At 49.8% G+C, this 19,760-nt stretch overlaps 4 long non-coding RNA genes across 4 annotated transcripts; all 4 read left to right on the top strand.

The window, feature by feature from the left end:
* Positions 1-872: 872 nt before the first annotated feature.
* LOC122326391 lies at positions 873-1,548 on the top strand. Its single transcript, XR_006247477.1, has 5 exons — positions 873-894; positions 1,019-1,046; positions 1,132-1,207; positions 1,300-1,449; positions 1,536-1,548. It is a non-coding gene; the product is annotated as an uncharacterized LOC122326391 (long non-coding RNA).
* Positions 1,549-7,388: 5,840 nt separating this feature from the next.
* On the top strand, positions 7,389-7,936 carry LOC122326490. Its single transcript, XR_006247488.1, has 3 exons — positions 7,389-7,578; positions 7,667-7,764; positions 7,918-7,936. It is a non-coding gene; the product is annotated as an uncharacterized LOC122326490 (long non-coding RNA).
* A 116-nt stretch (positions 7,937-8,052) lies between these two features.
* Positions 8,053-8,794, top strand: LOC122326309. Its single transcript, XR_006247465.1, has 5 exons — positions 8,053-8,074; positions 8,200-8,227; positions 8,313-8,388; positions 8,481-8,630; positions 8,718-8,794. It is a non-coding gene; the product is annotated as an uncharacterized LOC122326309 (long non-coding RNA).
* A 228-nt stretch (positions 8,795-9,022) lies between these two features.
* Positions 9,023-9,548, top strand: LOC122326670. The gene is made up of 3 exons (XR_006247499.1): positions 9,023-9,126; positions 9,268-9,386; positions 9,523-9,548. It is a non-coding gene; the product is annotated as an uncharacterized LOC122326670 (long non-coding RNA).
* Positions 9,549-19,760: the final 10,212 nt, after the last annotated feature.

The raw sequence follows: 19,760 nt of genomic DNA, 5'->3' as shown, positions 1-19,760 counted from the left end.
TTCTTTGAAACGTTCGTGGAGGTCAGCAAGGAGGTGAGTCTTTTTATCTTTTTCTTTCTTTTTTTTTTTTTAAATGCAACTTACCCGTAATTGCTTAGACCAAGAATGTGCTGCTTGTGAGCGAGCAGGCAGTGCCAGATGGTCCCATCCCGGTGCTAAAGGTGTCTCTTCCCCACCTTCCCCTCTCAGAAACACATCCCCTACATCAGCAACGCTGAGGTCCGGGACGCAATACTGAACCTGACTTTGACGGCTCTGGCTCCCAGATTCCCTGTCTTCCAAACCAGTGACTACCAGCTGTGGTTCCAGATAAATCTGGTTGTAGTGCTGGCCAGCTTCCGTCCTGAGGTTCTAGTGGTGATCCCCGCCAACCTCACCTGTGACGCTTACGATGCAATGTAAACAATCCGGTTCCCTTGCTGTCTTGTTTTTACTCAGTGAGTAGAAGTAAACGTTGAGGTTTTCCATTTGTGCACATTTCCACAGATTGAAAGGCCTGGAGAACGCTTTGGCACTTCTCCCATCTCAAGCTGCAGTGGAGCTGACGTCAAGCATCGATGAACTTCTACAGTCACCCCCAAAAGGTACGGCCTTAACAACCGTCCTCAAATAAGTAAAGAAAGCTGTTTTGTTCGTTGGCAAACCAAAAGAGTCTTTACCAAATGCGTTCCAATGTAAACAATTTGCCAGTGGCCTCCCATTGACAGAAATCTTGTTTGTCTTGGTTTTTTCTCAGGCTGCACGCCTCCTCGCCCGTGGCTTTCGTAAGTACTTCATTGTCGACACACGGGTCATGAGTAAAGTTCAAGCCCAATAGAAGCTGTACATAATGCTTTTCTTGTCTGTTCTTCCTTTGTCTTCCTTCTCACCAGTGCAAAGAAACATTAGTGGATGGTGAGTCAAGACTGATGGACTGATAGTTTGCGACTGATAGACTTTCCTCAGTTTGTGATAAACTCATGAGACAGCTAGTAAATTCTAGAACCTCATCTTCTGTTTTTTTGTTTTGTCCTTGCAGAGGCGAGGCTGTGTGGTAGTGTCAGCGGGTCAGTATCGGTTTGGTGCCTGCTGAGAACAGAGATAGGCTTTGAAGTGGTGAAAAAGAATAACACGTTTTTTTGTGAATTGCAGGGGCCCACTCGGGAGCCTGCCTCCTCCATCGAGTCAGCTGTGCGACTTTGCCATCTCTGAATATGCCTGCTCTTCGGTACGTCTTCCTTGAACGGTGCACCTGAATACCGTCGCCTTGGCGAAGAGTTCCGGTTCTCTGACTGTACGAATCTGTCCGCTTCTTTCAAGGTCGCATCTTCTCTGTCCCCTGACGCCCTCGTCACGCTGCTGAGTTGCAAGGCACAGAGCAACCCGACCACCAGCGCAGAGGCGTGGAAGCTTTTCTTCCAGAAAGTGGCCGGAGTTCTGGAGGAGGCTCTGTCAGCGTACTCCAACAAAGTGAGTGACGCCCCTGCTTTCTGGGAAAGGAGATGAAGCGCTGTCTCTGAGCTCTACACTGACATATTGTCCTTTTGCTTTCACAGAGCCTCGGTGACCTCAGCCTGACTCCCGTGTTCTCGATGCCATTGGAGAGGTGAAAGTCAACAACTTCAGCGCCGCACAACTGACAGATGTCCGCTTCATTGCCGACTGGTTCCAGGGACGGCTGAGGCCATTCTTGCCAGCAGTCTCCAGGGACTTCCTGTCCTGCCTTAGCGGCAAGAACTTCAGTTGCGCAACCTACCAAGTTGTGTAAGTATCTTCAGCGCTCAGGAAATCCTGAAGCGGTTGTCGGGGGATTCAAGTTGAGCAATCCGTAACGTCCGGACGGTCTTTCCCGAATTAGGTGCAGGCTCTCAGTCATCAAGCGTCCCTCATGGACGTGAGGCATCAACGGCTCGTCTTCAGCGATTTTGTCCATCCCTTCCTCTCGAGAGATGACCTAACAGGTACTTTAGGCTCCATCACTGTCTTGACGTGTCATGCGTCATGCGGTAGTGCCCCTAGGCATCCTTCAGCGCCTCGGCTCGTCACGTGTGTTTTCGCCAGCTCAGTGCTGTTCTGTGTTATTCTTCCAATTTTCACTCCAGATCCTGCCTGTCTTACCAAAACTACGAGCAGCGCTGACTGGCTGGAGAAGAACTTTGGCAACTTCTCCGTCTACGCGAGCTTGGAGGATTTGAAGACGCTGAATGCAAATTTCTCCAGCGTGAGTAACTTTTGGCTGGCTCCAGCTGCTCATGTGAAGCCTCATTATTTAATGGAAGTGGTTCTTAAACCTTTCCTTTTTTAAGTAAACGGCCTCATCTATGATGTAACGTCTCCTTTTCCGTCTTGTGCTTCAGTTTGATTCGTTGGGGCTGCTGAGCCCTAGCCAAGTAGCTGAACTGATCCTGAGCTCCGGAGCACTGAACAACACCAATCAGATTAACGCTGTGTTCGACCACCTGGAGGAAGGCGAAGCTTTCAAGAACGTGGAGGAGTTTCTAACGGAGCTGAACGCATCTCCTGAGGCAAGTCAATGATTCAAAGTTTCTGACAGAGGCCGCGTGGAAGCCATGAAGAATAGCCCGAAGAATGCGACTTTCACGCAGTGCCATTCACACTCCCGATGTTGCCGCTTTGCAGATTCCCGATATCACCCCGCGCTGAGAGACGTGATGATGAACCGAACCTTTGTAATCATTGAACTGAAGCTCCAGGAATTTGTGGCTCCTGACTGGAAAGTGTGGTTCACCGAGCTGCTCATCCCTGTCCTGCCCAGTTTCACAGCAGAAATGCTGCTTAAGGTCACGGCTCACATCAGCTGCACCAGCTACCAAGTGATGTGAGTGCCTGAATGTGGAGAGAGGAAGCTTGTCGACCTGCAGCGACACGCCAACCTGACAGCCTTCTGTGCCTTTCTGTTGCAGCGTTGAAGGAATGGGAGATGTTTTCCCAAAATGACACTCACCAGGAGGCAGGAGATAACCGGGTTCTGGTGGAGTACCTGAAGGCGTTTGCCGACCAGTTCAAGAGTCCAGGTAGATCTTCGGGGACGTGCTTTCCCGGCCCCTCTCTTGTTGGTTTGGTTTAATCTGTCGGGTCAGGGTTGTTGTCTGTCGGCTTCCTAGCGGTGCACGACACAGGCTGATCTTCTTCCACCCCTGTCTTGAAAAACAGATTGCAAAAAAGACATCGCAAACGATGCTGAGTGGCTTGACATCAACTTGGGTCCGTTCTCCGCGGTGGCCAATTACACAGACCTCAAGGAGCTGAACGTCAGCGGGGTAAATCGGCTATTTTTGCTATGTTTCTCTTCTCCCACAGCTTCAAGGGAGCCTTTGGCTGGTAGCGATTTTTATTTCTCAGTTTTTTTTTTCTTTTTTTTTCTGTATATTGTTGGGAAGAGAGCAAGTCGTTAACAACCATGTCCTCTCTCCTTGGTGTCTGGATTTTGTTCACCTTAGCTGGCAGCTCTGGAATCCCTGTCACCTGACCAGAAAGCAGAGCTGCTGCTGGATCCATCCACCGGTGCTCTTGAAAATGTGACCGTGGTGAAAGAGGTGCTGAGCAGCATTGTAAAATCCCCAGAAGGGCAGCAGCTAGAGAAATTCTTTGAAACGTTCGTGGAGGTCAGCAAGGAGGTGAGTCTTTTATCTTTTTCTTTTTTTTTTTTTTTTTTAAATGCAACTTACCCGTAATTGCTAGACCAAGAATGTGCTGCTTGTGAGCGAGCAGGCAGTGCCAGATGGTCCCATCCCGGTGCTAAAGGTGTCTCTTCCCCACCTTCCCCTCTCAGAAACACATCCCCTACATCAGCAACGCTGAGGTCCGGGACGCAATACTGAACCTGACTTTGACGGCTCTGGCTCCCAGATTCCCTGTCTTCCAAACCAGTGACTACCAGCTGTGGTTCCAGATAAATCTGGTTGTAGTGCTGGCCAGCTTCCGTCCTGAGGTTCTAGTGGTGATCCCCGCCAACCTCACCTGTGACGCTTACGATGCAATGTAAACAATCCGGTTCCCTTGCTGTCTTGTTTTTACTCAGTGAGTAGAAGTAAACGTTGAGGTTTTCCATTTGTGCACATTTCCACAGATTGAAAGGCCTGGAGAACGCTTTGGCACTTCTCCCATCTCAAGCTGCAGTGGAGCTGACGTCAAGCATCGATGAACTTCTACAGTCACCCCAAAAGGTACGGCCTTAACAACCGTCCTCAAATAAGTAAAGAAAGCTGTTTTGTTCGTTGGCAAACCAAAAGAGTCTTTACCAAATGCGTTCCAATGTAAACAATTTGCCAGTGGCCTCCCATTGACAGAAATCTTGTTTGTCTTGGGTTTTTTTCTCAGGCTGCACGCCTCCTCGCCCCGTGGCTTTCGTAAGTACTTCATTGTCGTCGACACGGGTCATGAGTAAAGTTCAAGCCCAATAGAAGCTGTACATAATGCTTTTCTTGTCTGTTCTTCCTTTGTCTTCCTTCTCACCAGTGCAAAGAAACATTAGTGGATGGTGAGTCAAGACTGATGGACTGATAGTTTGCGACTGATAGACTTTCCTCAGTTTGTGATAAACTCATGAGACAGCTAGTAAATTCTAGAACCTCATCTTCTGTTTTTTTTTGTTTTGTCCTTGCAGAGGCGAGGCTGTGTGGTAGTGTCAGCGGGTCAGTATCGGTTTGGTGCCTGCTGAGAACAGAGATAGGCTTTGAAGTGGTGAAAAAGAATAACACGTTTTTTTTGTGAATTGCAGGGGCCCACTCGGGAGCCTGCCTCCTCCATCGAGTCAGCTGTGCGACTTTGCCATCTCTGAATATGCCTGCTCTTCGGTACGTCTTCCTTGAACGGTGCACCTGAATACCGTCGCCTTGGCGAAGAGTTCCGGTTCTCTGACTGTACGAATCTGTCCGCTTCTTTCAAGGTCGCATCTTCTCTGTCCCCTGACGCCCTCGTCACGCTGCTGAGTTGCAAGGCACAGAGCAACCCGACCACCAGCGCAGAGGCGTGGAAGCTTTTCTTCCAGAAAGTGGCCGGAGTTCTGGAGGAGGCTCTGTCAGCGTACTCCAACAAAGTGAGTGACGCCCCTGCTTTCTGGGAAAGGAGATGAAGCGCTGTCTCTGAGCTCTACACTGACATATTGTCCTTTTGCTTTCACAGAGCCTCGGTGACCCTCAGCCTGACTCCCGTGTTCTCGATGCCATTGGAGAGGTGAAAGTCAAACAACTTCAGCGCCGCACAACTGACAGATGTCCGCTTCATTGCCGACTGGTTCCAGGGACGGCTGAGGCCATTCTTGCCAGCAGTCTCCAGGGACTTCCTGTCCTGCCTTAGCGGCAAGAACTTCAGTTGCGCAACCTACCAAGTTGTGTAAGTATCTTCAGCGCTCAGGAAATCCTGAAGCGGTTGTCGGGGGATTCAAGTTGAGCAATCCGTAACGTCCCGACGGTCTTTCCCGAATTAGGTGCAGGCTCTCAGTCATCAAAGCGTCCCTCATGGACGTGAGGCATCAACGGCTCGTCTTCAGCGATTTTGTCCATCCCTTCCTCTCGAGAGATGACCTAACAGGTACTTTAGGCTCCATCACTGTCTTGACGTGTCATGCGTCATGCGGTAGTGCCCCTAGGCATCCTTCAGCGTCTCGGCTCGTCACGTGTGTTTTCGCCAGCTCAGTGCTGTTCTGTGTTATTCTTCCAATTTTCACTCCAGATCCTGCCTGTCTTACCAAAACTACGAGCAGCGCTGACTGGCTGGAGAAGAACTTTGGCAACTTCTCCGTCCGTCACGCGAGCTTGAGGATTTGAAGACGCTGAATGCAAATTTCTCCAGCGTGAGTAACTTTTGGCTGGCTCCAGCTGCTCATGTGAAGCCTCATTATTTAATGGAAGTGGTTCTTAAACCTTTCCTTTTTTAAGTAAACGGCCTCATCTATGATGTAACGTCTCCTTTTCCGTCTTGTGCTTCAGTTTGATTCGTTGGGGCTGCTGAGCCCTAGCCAAGTAGCTGAACTGATCCTGAGCTCCGGAGCCCTGAACAACACCAATCAGATTAACGCTGTGTTCGACCACCTGGAGGAAGGCGAAGCTTTCAAGAACGTGGAGGAGTTTCTAACGGAGCTGAACGCATCTCCTGAGGCAAGTCAATGATTCAAAGTTTCTGACAGAGGCCGCGTGGAAGCCATGAAGAATAGCCCGAAGAATGCGACTTTCACGCAGTGCCATTCACACTCCCGATGTTGCCGCTTTGCAGATTCCCGATATCACCCCCGCTGTGAGAGACGTGATGATGAACCGAACCTTTGTAATCATTGAACTGAAGCTCCAGGAATTTGTGGCTCCTGACTGGAAAGTGTGGTTCACCGAGCTGCTCATCCCTGTCCTGCCCAGTTTCACAGCAGAAATGCTGCTTAAGGTCACGGCTCACATCAGCTGCACCAGCTACCAAGTGATGTGAGTGCCTGAATGTGGAGAGAGGAAGCTTGTCGACCTGCAGCGACACGCCAACCTGACAGCCTTCTGTGCCTTTCTGTTGCAGCGTTGAAGGAATGGGAGATGTTTTCCCAAAAATGACACTCACCAGGAGGCAGGAGATAACCCGGGTTCTGGTGGAGTACCTGAAGGCGTTTGCCGACCAGTTCAAGAGTCCAGGTAGATCTTCGGGACGTGCTTTCCGGCCCCTCTCTTGTTGGTTTGGTTTAATCTGTCGGGTCAGGGTTGTTGTCTGTCGGCTTCCTAGCGTGCACACGACACAGGCTGATCTTCTTCCACCCCTGTCTTGAAAAACAGATTGCAAAAAAGACATCGCAAACGATGCTGAGTGGCTTGACATCAACTTGGGTCCGTTCTCCGCGGTGGCCAATTACACAGACCTCAAGGAGCTGAACGTCAGCGGGGTAAATCGGCTATTTTTGCTATGTTTCTCTTCTCCCACAGCTTCAAGGAGCCTTTGGCTGGTAGCGATTTTTGTTTCTCAGTTTTTTTTTTGTTTTTTTTTCTGTATATTGTTGGGAAGAGAGCAAGTCGTTAACAACCATGTCCTCTCTCCTTGGTGTCTGGATTTTGTTCACCTTAGCTGGCAGCTCTGGAATCCCTGTCACCTGACCAGAAAGCAGAGCTGCTGCTGGATCCATCCACCGGTGCTCTTGAAAATGTGACCGTGGTGAAAGAGGTGCTGAGCAGCATTGTAAAATCCCCAGAAGGGCAGCAGCTAGAGAAATTCTTTGAAACGCTCGTGGAGGTCAGCAAGGAGGTGAGTCTTTTTATCTTTTTCTTTCTTTTTTTTTTTTTTTAAATGCAACTTACCCGTAATTGCTTAGACCAAGAATGTGCTGCTTGTGAGCGAGCAGGCAGTGCCAGATGGTCCCATCCCGGTGCTAAAGGTGTCTCTTCCCCACCTTCCCCTCTCAGAAACACATCCCTACATCAGCAACGCTGAGGTCCGGGACGCAATACTGAACCTGACTTTGACGGCTCTGGCTCCCAGATTCCCTGTCTTCCAAACCAGTGACTACCAGCTGTGGTTCCAGATAAATCTGGTTGTAGTGCTGGCCAGCTTCCGTCCTGAGGTTCTAGTGGTGATCCCCGCCAACCTCACCTGTGACGCTTACGATGCAATGTAAACAATCCGGTTCCCTTGCTGTCTTGTTTTTACTCAGTGAGTAGAAGTAAACGTTGAGGTTTTCCATTTGTGCACATTTCCACAGATTGAAAGGCCTGGAGAACGCTTTGGCACTTCTCCCATCTCAAGCTGCAGTGGAGCTGACGTCAAGCATCGATGAACTTCTACAGTCACCCCCAAAAGGTACGGCCTGAACAACCGTCCTCAAATAAGTAAAGAAAGCTGTTTTGTTCGTTGGCAAACCAAAAGAGTCTTTACCAAATGCGTTCCAATGTAAACAATTTGCCAGTGGCCTCCCATTGACAGAAATCTTGTTTGTCTTGGGTTTTTTCTCAGGCTGCACGCCTCCTCGCCCGTGGCTTTCGTAAGTACTTCATTGTCGTGACACGGGTCATGAGTAAAGTTCAAGCCCAATAGAAGCTGTACATAATGCTTTTCTTGTCTGTTCTTCTTTGTCTTCCTTCTCACCAGTGCAAAGAAACATTAGTGGATGGTGAGTCAAGACTGATGGACTGATAGTTTGCGACTGATAGACTTTCCTCAGTTTGTGATAAACTCATGAGACAGCTAGTAAATTCTAGAACCTCATCTTCTGTTTTTTTGTTTTGTGTCTTGCAGAGGCGAGGCTGTGTGGTAGTGTCAGCGGGTCAGTATCGGTTTGGTGCCTGCTGAGAACAGAGATAGGCTTTGAAGTGGTGAAAAAGAATAACACGTTTTTTTGTGAATTGCAGGGGCCCACTCGGGAGCCTGCCTCCTCCATCGAGTCAGCTGTGCGACTTTGCCATCTCTGAATATGCCTGCTCTTCGGTACGTCTTCCTTGAACGGTGCACCTGAATACCGTCGCCTTGGCGAAGAGTTCCGGTTCTCTGACTGTACGAATCTGTCCGCTTCTTTCAAGGTCGCATCTTCTCTGTCCCCTGACGCCCTCGTCACGCTGCTGAGTTGCAAGGCACAGAGCAACCCGACCACCAGCGCAGAGGCGTGGAAGCTTTTCTTCCAGAAAGTGGCCGGAGTTCTGGAGGAGGCTCTGTCAGCGTACTCCAACAAAGTGAGTGACGCCCCTGCTTTCTGGGAAAGGAGATGAAGCGCTGTCTCTGAGCTCTACACTGACATATTGTCCTTTTTGCTTTCACAGAGCCTCGGTGACCCTCAGCCTGACTCCCGTGTTCTCGATGCCATTGGAGAGGTGAAAGTCAACAACTTCAGCAGCGCCGCACAACTGACAGATGTCCGCTTCATTGCCGACTGGTTCCAGGGACGGCTGAGGCCATTCTTGCCAGCAGTCTCCAGGGACTTCCTGTCCTGCCTTAGCGGCAAGAACTTCAGTTGCGCAACCTACCAAGTTGTGTAAGTATCTTCAGCGCTCAGGAAATCCTGAAGCGGTTGTCGGGGGATTCAAGTTGAGCAATCCGTAACGTCCGGACGGTCTTTCCCGAATTAGGTGCAGGCTCTCAGTCATCAAGCGTCCCTCATGGACGTGAGGCATCAACGGCTCGTCTTCAGCGATTTTGTCCATCCCTTCCTCTCGAGAGATGACCTAACAGGTACTTTAGGCTCCATCACTGTCTTGACGTGTCATGCGTCATGCGGTAGTGCCCCTAGGCATCCTTCAGCGTCTCGGCTCGTCACGTGTGTTTTCGCCAGCTCAGTGCTGTTCTGTGTTATTCTTCCAATTTTCACTCCAGATCCTGCCTGTCTTACCAAAACTACGAGCAGCGCTGACTGGCTGGAGAAGAACTTTGGCAACTTCTCCGTCTACGCGAGCTTGGAGGATTTGAAGACGCTGAATGCAAATTTCTCCAGCGTGAGTAACTTTTGGCTGGCTCCAGCTGCTCATGTGAAGCCTCATTATTTAATGGAAGTGGTTCTTAAACCTTTCCTTTTTTAAGTAAACGGCCTCATCTATGATGTAACGTCTCCTTTTCCGTCTTGTGCTTCAGTTTGATTCGTTGGGGCTGCTGAGCCCCAGCCAAGTAGCTGAACTGATCCTGAGCTCCGGAGCACTGAACAACACCAATCAGATTAACGCTGTGTTCGACCACCTGGAGGAAGGCGAAGCTTTCAAGAACGTGGAGGAGTTTCTAACGGAGCTGAACGCATCTCCTGAGGCAAGTCAATGATTCAAAGTTTCTGACAGAGGCCGCGTGGAAGCCATGAAGAATAGCCTGAAGAATGCGACTTTCACGCAGTGCCATTCACACTCCCGATGTTGCCGCTTTGCAGATTCCCGATATCACCCCCGCTGTGAGAGACGTGATGATGAACCGAACCTTTGTAATCATTGAACTGAAGCTCCAGGAATTTGTGGCTCCTGACTGGAAAGTGTGGTTCACCGAGCTGCTCATCCCTGTCCTGCCCAGTTTCACAGCAGAAATGCTGCTTAAGGTCACGGCTCACATCAGCTGCACCAGCTACCAAGTGATGTGAGTGCCTGAATGTGGAGAGAGGAAGCTTGTCGACCTGCAGCGACACGCCAACCTGACACCCTTCTGTGCCTTTCTGTTGCAGCGTTGAAGGAATGGGAGATGTTTTCCCAAAAATGACACTCACCAGGAGGCAGGAGATAACCCGGGTTCTGGTGGAGTACCTGAAGGCGTTTGCCGACCAGTTCAAGAGTCCAGGTAGATCTTCCGGGACGTGCTTTCCCGGCCCCTCTCTTGTTGGTTTGGTTTAATCTGTCGGGTCAGGGTTGTTGTCTGTCGGCTTCCTAGCGGTGCACGACACAGGCTGATCTTCTTCCACCCCTGTCTTGAAAAACAGATTGCAAAAAAGACATCGCAAACGATGCTGAGTGGCTTGACATCAACTTGGGTCCGTTCTCCGCGGTGGCCAATTACACAGACCTCAAGGAGCTGAACGTCAGCGGGGTAAATCGGCTATTTTTGCTATGTTTCTCTTCTCCCACAGCTTCAAGGGAGCCTTTGGCTGGTAGCGATTTTTGTTTCTCAGTTTTTTTTTTTTTTTTTTTTTTCTGTATATTGTTGGGAAGAGAGCAAGTCGTTAACAACCATGTCCTCTCTCCTTGGTGTCTGGATTTTGTTCACCTTAGCTGGCAGCTCTGGAATCCCTGTCACCTGACCAGAAAGCAGAGCTGCTGCTGGATCCATCCACGGTGCTCTTGAAAATGTGACCGTGGTGAAAGAGGTGCTGAGCAGCATTGTAAAATCCCCAGAAGGGCAGCAGCTAGAGAAATTCTTTGAAACGTTCGTGGAGGTCAGCAAGGAGGTGAGTCTTTTTATCTTTTTTTTTTTTTTTTTTTTAAATGCAACTTACCCGTAATTGCTTAGACCAAGAATGTGCTGCTTGTGAGCGAGCAGGCAGTGCCAGATGGTCCCATCCCGGTGCTAAAGGTGTCTCTTCCCCACCTTCCCCTCTCAGAAACACATCCCCTACATCAGCAACGCTGAGGTCCGGGACATAATACTGAACCTGACTTTGACGGCTCTGGCTCCCAGATTCCCTGTCTTCCAAACCAGTGACTACCAGCTGTGGTTCCAGATAAATCTGGTTGTAGTGCTGGCCAGCTTCCGTCCTGAGGTTCTAGTGGTGATCCCCGCCAACCTCACCTGTGACGCTTACGATGCAATGTAAACAATCCGGTTCCCTTGCTGTCTTGTTTTTACTCAGTGAGTAGAAGTAAACGTTGAGGTTTTCCATTTGTGCACATTTCCACAGATTGAAAGGCCTGGAGAACGCTTTGGCACTTCTCCCATCTCAAGCTGCAGTGGAGCTGACGTCAAGCATCGATGAACTTCTACAGTCACCCCCAAAAGGTACGGCCTGAACAACCGTCCTCAAATAAGTAAAGAAAGCTGTTTTGTTCGTTGGCAAACCAAAAGAGTCTTTACCAAATGCGTTCCAATGTAAACAATTTGCCAGTGGCCTCCCATTGACAGAAATCTTGTTTGTCTTGGGTTTTTTTCTCAGGCTGCACGCCTCCTCGCCCCGTGGCTTTCGTAAGTACTTCATTGTCGTACACGGGTCATGAGTAAAGTTCAAGCCCAATAGAAGCTGTACATAATGCTTTTCTTGTCTGTTCTTCCTTTGTCTTCCTTCTCACCAGTGCAAAGAAACATTAGTGGATGGTGAGTCAAGACTGATGGACTGATAGTTTGCGACTGATAGACTTTCCTCAGTTTGTGATAAACTCATGAGACAGCTAGTAAATTCTAGAACCTCATCTTCTGTTTTTTTTTGTTTTGTCCTTGCAGAGGCGAGGCTGTGTGGTAGTGTCAGCGGGTCAGTATCGGTTTGGTGCCTGCTGAGAACAGAGATAGGCTTTGAAGTGGTGAAAAAGAATAACACGTTTTTTTGTGAATTGCAGGGGCCCACTCGGGAGCCTGCCTCCTCCATCGAGTCAGCTGTGCGACTTTGCCATCTCTGAATATGCCTGCTCTTCGGTACGTCTTCCTTGAACGGTGCACCTGAATACCGTCGCCTTGGCGAAGAGTTCCGGTTCTCTGACTGTACGAATCTGTCCGCTTCTTTCAAGGTCGCATCTTCTCTGTCCCCTGACGCCCTCGTCACGCTGCTGAGTTGCAAGGCACAGAGCAACCCGACCACCAGCGCAGAGGCGTGGAAGCTTTTCTTCCAGAAAGTGGCCGGAGTTCTGGAGGAGGCTCTGTCAGCGTACTCCAACAAAGTGAGTGACGCCCCTGCTTTCTGGGAAAGGAGATGAAGCGCTGTCTCTGAGCTCTACACTGACATATTGTCCTTTTGCTTTCACAGAGCCTCGGTGACCCTCAGCCTGACTCCCGTGTTCTCGATGCCATTGGAGAGGTGAAAGTCAACAACTTCAGCGCCGCACAACTGACAGATGTCCGCTTCATTGCCGACTGGTTCCAGGGACGGCTGAGGCCATTCTTGCCAGCAGTCTCCAGGGACTTCCTGTCCTGCCTTAGCGGCAAGAACTTCAGTTGCGCAACCTACCAAGTTGTGTAAGTATCTTCAGCGCTCAGGAAATCCTGAAGCGGTTGTCGGGGGATTCAAGTTGAGCAATCCGTAACGTCCGACGGTCTTTCCCCGAATTAGGGTGCAGGCTCTCAGTCATCAAGCGTCCCTCATGGACGTGAGGCATCAACGGCTCGTCTTCAGCGATTTTGTCCATCCCTTCCTCTCGAGAGATGACCTAACAGGTACTTTAGGCTCCATCACTGTCTTGACGTGTCATGCGTCATGCGGTAGTGCCCTAGGCATCCTTCAGCGTCTCGGCTCGTCACGTGTGTTTTCGCCAGCTCAGTGCTGTTCTGTGTTATTCTTCCAATTTTCACTCCAGATCCTGCCTGTCTTACCAAAACTACGAGCAGCGCTGACTGGCTGGAGAAGAACTTTGGCAACTTCTCCGTCTACGCGAGCTTGGAGGATTTGAAGACGCTGAATGCAAATTTCTCCAGCGTGAGTAACTTTTGGCTGGCTCCAGCTGCTCATGTGAAGCCTCATTATTTAATGGAAGTGGTTCTTAAACCTTTCCTTTTTTAAGTAAACGGCCTCATCTATGATGTAACGTCTCCTTTTCCGTCTTGTGCTTCAGTTTGATTCGTTGGGGCTGCTGAGCCCTAGCCAAGTAGCTGAACTGATCCTGAGCTCCGGAGCACTGAACAACACCAATCAGATTAACGCTGTGTTCGACCACCTGGAGGAAGGCGAAGCTTTCAAGAACGTGGAGGAGTTTCTAACGGAGCTGAACGCATCTCCTGAGGCAAGTCAATGATTCAAAGTTTCTGACAGAGGCGCGTGGAAGCCATGAAGAATAGCCCGAAGAATGCGACTTTCACGCAGTGCCATTCACACTCCCGATGTTGCCGCTTTGCAGATTCCCGATATCACCCCCGCTGTGAGAGACGTGATGATGAACCGAACCTTTGTAATCATTGAACTGAAGCTCCAGGAATTTGTGGCTCCTGACTGGAAAGTGTGGTTCACCGAGCTGCTCATCCCTGTCCTGCCCAGTTTCACAGCAGAAATGCTGCTTAAGGTCACGGCTCACATCAGCTGCACCAGCTACCAAGTGATGTGAGTGCCTGAATGTGGAGAGAGGAAGCTTGTCGACCTGCAGCGACACGCCAACCTGACACCCTTCTGTGCCTTTCTGTTGCAGCGTTGAAGGAATGGGAGATGTTTTCCCAAAAATGACACTCACCAGGAGGCAGGAGATAACCCGGGTTCTGGTGGAGTACCTGAAGGCGTTTGCCGACCAGTTCAAGAGTCCAGGTAGATCTTCGGGGACGTGCTTTCCCGGCCCCTCTCTTGTTGGTTTGGTTTAATCTGTCGGGTCAGGGTTGTTGTCTGTCGGCTTCCTAGCGGTGCACGACACAGGCTGATCTTCTTCCACCCCTGTCTTGAAAAACAGATTGCAAAAAAGACATCGCAAACGATGCTGAGTGGCTTGACATCAACTTGGGTCCGTTCTCCGGTGGCCAATTACACAGACCTCAAGGAGCTGAACGTCAGCGGGTAAATCGCTATTTTTGCTATGTTTCTCTTCTCCCACAGCTTCAAGGGAGCCTTTGGCTGGTAGCGATTTTTGTTTCTCAGTTTTTTTGTTTTGTTTTTTTTCTGTATATTGTTGGGAAGAGAGCAAGTCGTTAACAACCATGTCCTCTCTCCTTGGTGTCTGGATTTTGTTCACCTTAGCTGGCAGCTCTGGAATCCCTGTCACCTGACCAGAAAGCAGAGCTGCTGCTGGATCCATCCACCGGTGCTCTTGAAAATGTGACCGTGGTGAAAGAGGTGCTGAGCAGCATTGTAAAATCCCCAGAAGGGCAGCAGCTAGAGAAATTCTTTGAAACGTTCGTGGAGGTCAGCAAGGAGGTGAGTCTTTTTATCTTTTTCTTTCTTTTTTTTTTTTTTAAATGCAACTTACCCGTAATTGCTTAGACCAAGAATGTGCTGCTTGTGAGCGAGCAGGCAGTGCCAGATGGTCCCATCCCGGTGCTAAAGGTGTCTCTTCCCCACCTTCCCCTCTCAGAAACACATCCCCTACATCAGCAACGCTGAGGTCCGGGACGCAATACTGAACCTGACTTTGACGGCTCTGGCTCCCAGATTCCCTGTCTTCCAAACCAGTGACTACCAGCTGTGGTTCCAGATAAATCTGGTTGTAGTGCTGGCCAGCTTCCGTCCTGAGGTTCTAGTGGTGATCCCCGCCAACCTCACCTGTGACGCTTACGATGCAATGTAAACAATCCGGTTCCCTTGCTGTCTTGTTTTTACTCAGTGAGTAGAAGTAAACGTTGAGGTTTTCCATTTGTGCACATTTCCACAGATTGAAAGGCCTGGAGAACGCTTTGGCACTTCTCCCATCTCAAGCTGCAGTGGAGCTGACGTCAAGCATCGATGAACTTCTACAGTCACCCCCAAAAGGTACGGCCTGAACAACCGTCCTCAAATAAGTAAAGAAAGCTGTTTTGTTCGTTGGCAAACCAAAAGAGTCTTTACCAAATGCGTTCCAATGTAAACAATTTGCCAGTGGCCTCCCATTGACAGAAATCTTGTTTGTCTTGGGTTTTTTCTCAGGCTGCACGCCTCCTCGCCCGTGGCTTTTCGTAAGTACTTCATTGTCGTACGCGGGTCATGAGTAAAGTTCAAGCCCAATAGAAGCTGTACATAATGCTTTTCTTGTCTGTTCTTCTTTTGTCTTCCTTCTCACCAGTGCAAAGAAACATTAGTGGATGGTGAGTCAAGACTGATGGACTGATAGTTTGCGACTGATAGAATTTCCTCAGTTTGTGATAAACTCATGAGACAGCTAGTAAATTCTAGAACCTCATCTTCTGTTTTTTTGTTTTGTCCTTGCAGAGGCGAGGCTGTGTGGTAGTGTCAGCGGTCAGTATCGGTTTGGTGCCTGCTGAGAACAGAGATAGGCTTTGAAGTGGTGAAAAAGAATAACACGTTTTTTTTGTGAATTGCAGGGGCCCACTCGGGAGCCTGCCTCCTCCATCGAGTCAGCTGTGCGACTTTGCCATCTCTGAATATGCCTGCTCTTGGCACGTCTTCCTTGAACGGTGCACCTGAATACCGTCGCCTTGGCGAAGAGTTCGGTTCTCTGACTGTACGAATCTGTCCGCTTCTTTCAAGGTCGCATCTTCTCTGTCCCCTGACGCCTCGTCACGCTGCTGAGTTGCAAGGCACAGAGCAACCCGACCACCAGCGCAGAGGCGTGGAAGCTTTTCTTCCAGAAAGTGGCCGGAGTTCTGGAGGAGGCTCTGTCAGCGTACTCCAACAAAGTGAGTGACGCCCCTGCTTTCTGGGAAAGGAGATGAAGCGCTGTCTCTGAGCTCTACACTGACATATTGTCCTTTTGCTTTCACAGAGCCTCGGTGACCCTCAGCCTGACTCCCGTGTTCTCGATGCCATTGGAGAGGTGAAAGTCAACAACTTCAGCGCCGCACAACTGACAGATGTCCGCTTCATTGCCGACTGGTTCCAGGGACGGCTGAGGCCATTCTTGCCAGCAGTCTCCAGGGACTTCCTGTCCTGCCTTAGCGGCAAGAACTTCAGTTGCGCAACCTACCAAGTTGTGTAAGTATCTTCAGCGCTCAGGAAATCCTGAAGCGGTTGTCGGGGGATTCAAGTTGAGCAATCCGTAACGTCCGACGGTCTTTCCCGAATTAGGTGCAGGCTCTCAGTCATCAAGCGTCCTCATGGACGTGAGGCATCAACGGCTCGTCTTCAGCGATTTTGTCCATCCCTTCCTCTCGAGAGATGACCTAACAGGTACTTTAGGCTCCATCACTGTCTTGACGTGTCATGCGTCATGCGGTAGTGCCCCTAGGCATCCTTCAGCGTCTCGGCTCGTCACGTGTGTTTTCGCCAGCTCAGTGCTGTTCTGTGTTATTCTTCCAATTTTCACTCCAGATCCTGCCTGTCTTACCAAAACTACGAGCAGCGCTGACTGGCTGGAGAAGAACTTTGGCAACTTCTCCGTCTCACGCGAGCTTGGAGGATTTGAAGACGCTGAATGCAAATTTCTCCAGCGTGAGTAACTTTTGGCTGGCTCCAGCTGCTCATGTGAAGCCTCATTATTTAATGGAAGTGGTTCTTAAACCTTTCCTTTTTTAAGTAAACGGCCTCATCTATGATGTAACGTCTCCTTTTCCGTCTTGTGCTTCAGTTTGATTCGTTGGGGCTGCTGAGCCCAGCCAAGTAGCTGAACTGATCCTGAGCTCGGAGCACTGAACAACACCAATCAGATTAACGCTGTGTTCGACCACCACCTGGAGGAAGGCGAAGCTTTCAAGAACGTGGAGGAGTTTCTAACGGAGCTGAACGCATCTCCTGAGGCAAGTCAATGATTCAAAGTTTCTGACAGAGGCCGCGTGGAAGCCATGAAGAATAGCCGAAGAATGCGACTTTCACGCAGTGCCATTCACACTCGATGTTGCCGCTTTGCAGATTCCCGATATCACCCCCGCTGTGAGAGACGTGATGATGAACCGAACCTTTGTAATCATTGAACTGAAGCTCCAGGAATTTGTGGCTCCTGACTGGAAAGTGTGGTTCACCGAGCTGCTCATCCCTGTCCTGCCCAGTTTCACAGCAGAAATGCTGCTTAAGGTCACGGCTCACATCAGCTGCACCAGCTACCAAGTGATGTGAGTGCCTGAATGTGGAGAGGAAGCTTGTCGACCTGCAGCGACACGCCAACCTGACACCCTTCTGTGCCTTTCTGTTGCAGCGTTGAAGGAATGGGAGATGTTTTCCCAAAAATGACACTCACCAGGAGGCAGGAGATAACCCGGGTTCTGGTGGAGTACCTGAAGGCGTTTGCCGACCAGTTCAAGAGTCCAGGTAGATCTTCCGGGACGTGCTTTCCCGGCCCCTCTCTTGTTGGTTTGGTTTAATCTGTCGGGTCAGGGTTGTTGTCTGTCGGCTTCCTAGCGGTGCACGACACAGGCTGATCTTCTTCCACCCCTGTCTTGAAAAACAGATTGCAAAAAAGACATCGCAAACGATGCTGAGTGGCTTGACATCAACTTGGGTCCGTTCTCCGCGGTGGCCAATTACACAGACCTCAAGGAGCTGAACGTCAGCGGGGTAAATCGGCTATTTTTGCTATGTTTCTCTTCTCCCACAGCTTCAAGGGAGCCTTTGGCTGGTAGCGATTTTTGTTTCTCAGTTTTTTTTTTTTTGTTTTTTTTTCTGTATATTGTTGGGAAGAGAGCAAGTCGTTAACAACCATGTCCTCTCTCCTTGGTGTCTGGATTTTGTTCACCTTAGCTGGCAGCTCTGGAATCCCTGTCACCTGACCAGAAAGCAGAGCTGCTGCTGGATCCATCCACCGGTGCTCTTGAAAATGTGACCGTGGTGAAAGAGGTGCTGAGCAGCATTGTAAAATCCCCAGAAGGGCAGCAGCTAGAGAAATTCTTTGAAACGTTCGTGGAGGTCAGCAAGGAGGTGAGTCTTTTTATCTTTTTCTTTCTTTTTTTTTTTTTTTTTAAATGCAACTTACCCGTAATTGCTTAGACCAAGAATGTGCTGCTTGTGAGCGAGCAGGCAGTGCCAGATGGTCCCATCCCGGTGCTAAAGGTGTCTCTTCCCCCACCTTCCCCTCTCAGAAACACATCCCCTACATCAGCAACGCTGAGGTCCGGGACGCAATACTGAACCTGACTTTGACGGCTCTGGCTCCCAGATTCCCTGTCTTCCAAACCAGTGACTACCAGCTGTGGTTCCAGATAAATCTGGTTGTAGTGCTGGCCAGCTTCCGTCCTGAGGTTCTAGTGGTGATCCCCGCCAACCTCACCTGTGACGCTTACGATGCAATGTAAACAATCCGGTTCCCTTGCTGTCTTGTTTTTACTCAGTGAGTAGAAGTAAACGTTGAGGTTTTCCATTTGTGCACATTTCCACAGATTGAAAGGCCTGGAGAACGCTTTGGCACTTCTCCCATCTCAAGCTGCAGTGGAGCTGACGTCAAGCATCGATGAACTTCTACAGTCACCCCCAAAAGGTACGGCCTGAACAACCGTCCTCAAATAAGTAAAGAAAGCTGTTTTGTTCGTTGGCAAACCAAAAGAGTCTTTACCAAATGCGTTCCAATGTAAACAATTTGCCAGTGGCCTCCCATTGACAGAAATCTTGTTTGTCTTGGGTTTTTTTCTCAGGCTGCACGCCTCCTCGCCCCGTGGCTTTCGTAAGTACTTCATTTGTCGTACACGGGTCATGAGTAAAGTTCAAGCCCAATAGAAGCTGTACATAATGCTTTTCTTGTCTGTTCTTCCTTTGTCTTCCTTCTCACCAGTGCAAAGAAACATTAGTGGATGGTGAGTCAAGACTGATGGACTGATAGTTTGCGACTGATAGAATTTCCTCAATTTGTGATAAACTCATGAGACAGCTAGTAAATTCTAGAACCTCATCTTTCTGTTTTTTTGTTTTGTCCTTGCAGAGGCGAGGCTGTGTGGTAGTGTCAGCGGGTCAGTATCGGTTTGGTGCCTGCTGAGAACAGAGATAGGCTTTGAAGTGGTGAAAAAGAATAACACGTTTTTTTGTGAATTGCAGGGGCCCACTCGGGAGCCTGCCTCCTCCATCGAGTCAGCTGTGCGACTTTGCCATCTCTGAATATGCCTGCTCTTCGGTACGTCTTCCTTGAACGGTGCACCTGAATACCGTCGCCTTGGCGAAGAGTTCGTTCTCTGACTGTACGAATCTGTCCGCTTCTTTCAAGGTCGCATCTTCTCTGTCCCCTGACGCCCTCGTCACGCTGCTGAGTTGCAAGGCACAGAGCAACCCGACCACCAGCGCAGAGGCGTGGAAGCTTTTCTTCCAGAAAGTGGCCGGAGTTCTGGAGGAGGCTCTGTCAGCGTACTCCAACAAAGTGAGTGACGCCCCTGCTTTCTGGGAAAGGAGATGAAGCGCTGTCTCTGAGCTCTACACTGACATATTGTCCTTTTGCTTTCACAGAGCCTCGGTGACCCTCAGCCTGACTCCCGTGTTCTCGATGCCATTGGAGAGGTGAAAGTCAACAACTTCAGCGCCGCACAACTGACAGATGTCCGCTTCATTGCCGACTGGTTCCAGGGACGGCTGAGGCCATTCTTGCCAGCAGTCTCCAGGGACTTCCTGTCCTGCCTTAGCGGCAAGAACTTCAGTTGCGCAACCTACCAAGTTGTGTAAGTATCTTCAGCGCTCAGGAAATCCTGAAGCGGTTGTCGGGGGATTCAAGTTGAGCAATCCG

The sequence above is a fragment of the Puntigrus tetrazona genome, chromosome 1 (assembly GCF_018831695.1).
Source record: "Puntigrus tetrazona isolate hp1 chromosome 1, ASM1883169v1, whole genome shotgun sequence".
Classification (NCBI taxonomy): domain Eukaryota; kingdom Metazoa; phylum Chordata; class Actinopteri; order Cypriniformes; family Cyprinidae; genus Puntigrus; species Puntigrus tetrazona.
Note: the sequence above shows the minus strand (reverse complement) of the source record. Positions and strands in the feature narration are given on the sequence as shown.